This window comes from Mastomys coucha, unplaced genomic scaffold (genome assembly GCF_008632895.1).
Source record: "Mastomys coucha isolate ucsf_1 unplaced genomic scaffold, UCSF_Mcou_1 pScaffold16, whole genome shotgun sequence".
NCBI classification, from domain to species: domain Eukaryota; kingdom Metazoa; phylum Chordata; class Mammalia; order Rodentia; family Muridae; genus Mastomys; species Mastomys coucha.
Genome location: NW_022196898.1, coordinates 41,570,367 through 41,575,992, shown reverse-complemented (window position 1 = coordinate 41,575,992; position 5,626 = coordinate 41,570,367). Strand labels below are relative to the sequence as shown.

The window sequence follows — 5,626 nt, the reverse complement described above, 5'->3', positions numbered from 1 at the left end:
TAAATTAAAAAAAAAAAAAGAAGAGAAAGAAAGTTAGGCTTTTCCTGTGGCTATAATAGCTCTCAGTTGTTGACTTTTTTGAAATTGTGTTTCTTTTTCTGAAAGTGGCTCTGTCAAACTTTGGAGACTTTGGAAAGTGTTTGAGACTTTGGAGCCTCACACCCATACTGAAGTAAAAGTTTAAAGTCAGCCTTACACTGAATTTCAGCATTTATTTAGAACTTGAAAACTCTACCATAACAACTGTCAGAAGTTCACTGTTTTGTATTCTTTTTGGTGAGTCTGTCTTCTTTTTCTGACTTGCTTAGCATAGTGGATAAAATTATAGTCTTTGTAATCAGAAAGACTCGAGTTTAACTTTCAGCTCTGCCTCTTTCTAGCTGCATTTCTTGAGTAATCAGAAGTTCCCTCGGCTTCTGCTTCTCAAGTAATTTAAAGAGTCAGAATAATAGCACTTGCCTCACTTGATGGAGATATGTGTAGCTATATTAATGACCCAGTGAACTGTACAAGCTCATGTGGGATGTTTCATGCCATCTGAAGTGTTTTATATATAAGAATTAATTCTAAAAAATGAGGTAGGGGGCAGTAATAGGACTTGAAAAGGCGAAAATACTATTTGTCAAAAGCATTGTCCAGAAGGTAATTTCTTTTAAAAAACAAAATGTATCTATTGAGGTATGTTTCATATACTATGAAAACTGGACTTAAAAAGTATACTATTTGGTGGCTCATAATTATGCTGGGTTGTAAAATAAGTAATGGCTCTTATGATGTCAGTATCCTTAAGGAAGCCCCTGTGAAATTCTTATTGCTTCAGTTTCTCTCATTGATAATTACCAAATGCTGTTATTGTCAGGGTACAAGTGGACATGCCAGGCCATCAGAGCAGCAATCTGGAAAAAGTATTATTCCTACCTACAAGGGTCCTTCTAAAAAATGAACAAAATTTATAGTGTTTGGGGATGTAAAGATTGCTATGATACTATCTCCAGAGACTTGCTTACCTTACTTCAAAAAGGTTATAGTCTGAGGAAGCAGAGTCCTTGGGCACCAAACAAGAGCAATCTTAGGTATGCTGCTCCTCTGTACCCAGGCCTCCTTCCTCCCCATTTTCTCATTACTCTCTGCTTATCTACCCACATCCATCCCGCTTTGCATTGTCAGTAGCCATTTGGTGGAGCTCACATGTTATTAGCCACCTTGTATACAAAAGGTGAAGAATACTTACCTTGTACTATCAATTCAAACTTTAGCTGCACATCTGAAAGTCCAAACTTCAGTTCTACTGAATTCCAGGTAAAAATTTTCCCCATATATAATACTATAAATGGGCTTTTTCAGAATTAAAATTATTTGCTTTGTTTTCTGTCATGTTCTCATGTACAAATTAAGATTCTGCCTTAGGATCCAAGTGTGTGTTGCTTTATCATAAGAACCAAACATTTTTACCCACTGTGATTCTTAGGAGTCCCTATTACAGGAGTTCTTAGTGAAGTCAACTAAGAGTTGCAGCCTGATTCTTCCTCCAGGCCCATTGGCATTCTTTTCTGGGAGTGGTTTAAAGGTCTGTTCTTGGAGTGTAGAATGATAAAAAATATACTAAATATTTTTATTTTTATAGTAAAAAGAAAAAAGCATTGGTTTTTACATCAGGACACATAGATCACTTTTGTATTAGATCTCAGCATATACTACCAGCAAAATTTGGGGACATCTTTAGATCTGAGTATGTTTACCCACTTGGGAAGTGGGAATAATTATACAGCTCTGAGAATAACTCGGTGTAGCATTCAGATAGTTCTTAGCACATAACAGAATTTCAGTGTATTTTCTTCTTCCTGTCAAGTTTAATCTAGCTTAGGAATGAGTAGAACTGATGGTTCCTAGAAATGACTCTCAACTTTATTCTCTTCTTATGGCATAGCCTCTCTAGGTAAGGTCAGACACCAGCATTTGGAACTTGGTTTTTAAAGATGCTCAAAAATTACAAAAACTTTTCATTACAAGCAGTTCATGAGGAAGATGGGAACTACTAGCTACACTGTCTAATAATGCCTTTTGTGCCGGGCAGTGGTGGTGCACACCTTTAATCCCAGCACTTGGGAGGCAGAGGCAGGCAGATTTCTGAGTTCAAGGCCAGCCTGGTCTACAGAGTGAGTTCCAGGACAGCCAGGGCTACACAGAGAAACCCTGTCTTGAAAAACAAAAACAACAACAACAACAACAAAAAATGCCTTTCATTTCCAGAGCTCATTTTTAGTTTTTCACGTGAGTATAGATACCTGGAGTTTCATATACCAGACAAATAGAATCTAGTGTAGAAGCCTACCAACAAATCTAGACTTCTGGAACGCAGCTTGGGGCTTTCATAGCTTGCCTAATTCAGATTTAACCTACATGTCCCATCTGGAACCTTTTGGTGCTTACTGAAGTCAACATAGCTGCACATCTCAAGACATCTGAAGTTCTGATGGTCCATGCAGTCATCACATGGACCATAAACAAAAACCACAAACCTGTGGCAGCAAGGTAGAAATAATTTCAAGATAGATTTGAAACCTTACTGAAAGTCAAATCTGACTGAAGGAGAAGGAATCCAATTAAGGCTGACCCTCTAGATTTCACTAAGTGAGCTAGGAGTTTTATTTTAACAAGTTGGAAGGAATTGCTCTTAGGTAAATGCATTGATTTTGTTTGTTTGTTTGTCTCTTTGTTTATACAGCCTAGAAACATTGCAATCAATATGAAGTCATCTGAAGTTGTGTGTGATGAAATGTTGGACCATTCCAGATATTGCATTTTTAAAAAATGTCATATGGTGGGTGACATTGGCCTTTTAATCACAGATGTAATTTTTGGAGTCATTTGTAAGTATTTGGTACTGGGTTTTTAAGAGAAAAAAAAATCCAATTAACATTGATTATTACTGTTGGGTTTAACAATGCTATTTGTTTTTCCCTTTAAAAAATTAATGATGTTTTTTTAGCCTAGTGTAAATAAAGTAATCCACCCACATATTCATACCTTCCCTCTGACACTAATTAAGCCAAGAGCTTAAATCTTCTCTGCTCAGTTTAAGTTACCTGCGAATATAAAGACTAAGAAATGTGATAAAGTGGGATGTGTGCAAAGCTCATTCCAGTGTCTTGTTTTTTTCCCTAGTGAGAATTTTCTTCATTTAGTGATTTGAGTCTTAGAAAAGGGATACTAGATCACTAGTTTAGAAAGATAATTGCAAGACTCAGATAGAATAGTTATTTTACTATGATAGGGTGACTAATGTCTCAGGGATTCCCTTGCTCCCCAATCCAATTGCCCCACCTTACATCGCCAGTTTTGATCTAGTGATACTTGATCCAGAATCCCTGGGTTAGGGAGGTTATTACTTAACACGTATGATGTTAAAGCTCTGGGGTGGATATGGCTTAAAAGTGGGGAATCCACATAGAGAAAGAGGGTGCGCCTTTGCTTCAATGGGAATAGTTTTGAGCTTAGGTACCCACTAGGGAACCCTGATACCTGCTTCCTGAATTTGCTCCAACCAGAAGACTTGACTGCAGATACAGAATTCTTAAATTTGGGTTTCTTGGGGTCTGTCTCAAGAACCAAATTAAATCCCATTGCAAGTTATTAAGCCCAGTGATAAGGTTCATGTACTTTGAAATCTGACAGCATTAGGAAGCCTGTCTTGCTCTTTCATTAACTATGTAGAACTTGTGTTTGTGAATGTCTAACATTTACTTCATTGTGGTGTTTTAAAGCTGAAAAGTTTAATTGTCTAAAACAAAATGTAGTGAAGTAACACAAATCGTGGTGTTAACTCAAAATTTTAAAATGCTATCTTGTTTTATATGTTTTGTGAAAATAATGATATTTTATCTACTTTAGTAATAATATTTCTATCACACAAAGTACTGCTAACAGTTTCGTTTTGAAAGCTAAAAGCCATATGTCAGATACTGCACTTGGAATTTAATCATCATTTTAGGACATTAATTATTATAAAAACCTGTCTTGTGATTGGTCTGCTCCAAAGTGGTTTTGGCGCAGTCTGCTGATAAGCCCTTCATTAAAGATGACTATTATGCCAGTAATTTTGATGCCTCTTGCAATGGTTATGATAACAATGAGAACTTGCCTCTCGGAAGGAGATGAAATCCTCTGACCAGAAGGAATTACTCTGTGGGTACCAGCTTGGGGTACATCCTGAATGTGGGATGCAAGGACTGTACCATTGTCTTCCACTTGGTCTATACTGACTCATGGCGGTAGGTATATATGGGATAACTTACCTTACTTCTTTAACCTTACATTTGTTTGAACTCTGCCTCCTGGAAGCTCCTTCATGGCTGGTTGTGTTCTTGGCCACCTCATCTTCCTTGAAGCCTTACCCATCAAACATTTGAAGTCAGGGATTTTTCTGTGGCTTTCTACATAGAGAATTATATATTTTCTCTTAAAAAACATAGCCAGATAACAAGTGTTCTCTAATAGACCACAGATTTCTGGATATCTCTACTTTTTTCCTCCTACTTTTCCACCCCATAGGTGGATGGATGGATAGTGTAGAGCAAATCAGATTAGTCTAACTGGAAGGGGGACATTTCTTGAATATGGGCCATGTATAAGTGTATTTCGCAACTTTTAAATGTTGCTCTATCTAAATATAAATTGACTTATCAAACTACACTGTTATTTCACCAGCAAGCTACTCAAGGTTGTCAGCTAGAGTTCATTTTAGGCAAGGGCCAACCAATCCTTTTGGGTCTCAGAAGTCAGAGGCAGGTTGAGTCAGGTGCATACCAATCAGGTGCAGGATCTGCCTCCTGTAGATCTGGTTCCCTTACCTATTACTTCCACACTCAGCTTTCTAGAACCTGGGGTTGGCTATTTGTTGGGCAGGGCCTCTGTATTTTGAGATGATAGTGAAGAGAGGTTAGTATAAGGTCTATTGCTCTTACACTAACAAATATGAATATTGGCGATTTGATCCCTATTCATATCCATCCCATTTCAGTGATAGCCTACTGAAAACAGAGTTCTATATGCTTTGGTTATTATACCTAAGAAGTTGTAACTAAGAACAGATGTGCATTTTATTGTTGCAAAAGACAAGGAAAAGCCTTAAATGCATACATACCTATTGCTTATTTGGTAGACATAACAGGAGAGTTAATCTATAAAATTGTCTCTGAGACATACAACAGTATTGGAATTCAAAAAATGCAAAATATTGCATTTCTACTGCCACATCTTTGTACAACGCTATCATTTTGTGCTAGTACTGTTGGCTTAAGAATTGATTTGCTTTCTTCTATTTTTATTTTCTATAGACCCAGCACAGTAATTTTTCATAGTAGAACATGTTAAAACATGAGTGTGAACATGTCACTCCTCTGTTTAAAACCACTGTTCATGTCCACTGTCCTTTTCAGAGTTATTCATGGTTTTGATAAGACCTGAATTTCTCTACTTTTATCTCTTGCTATGCCTGTTAAATCTTTACTATGGCCACCTTGGCCTCCTTGTGGTCCGGGATCTTTCTCTACTCAGTTTCCTGCCTCAGAAGTGCAATTTTAAAATACTGCCTTTTCTTCTCTTTTCGTTCTCTGCCCATTTATTG

The 5,626-nt window shown here is 37.1% G+C and overlaps 1 long non-coding RNA gene across 1 annotated transcript in view; it reads left to right on the top strand.

Moving 5' to 3' along the window:
- Nucleotides 1-2,858, top strand: part of LOC116093355 — a 4,800-nt gene extending 1,942 nt beyond the window's left edge. Inside the window, exon 3 of the long non-coding RNA XR_004119687.1 lies at nucleotides 2,726-2,858. This is a non-coding gene — a long non-coding RNA (uncharacterized LOC116093355). The remainder of the gene's footprint in view (nucleotides 1-2,725) is intronic.
- Nucleotides 2,859-5,626: the final 2,768 nt, after the last annotated feature.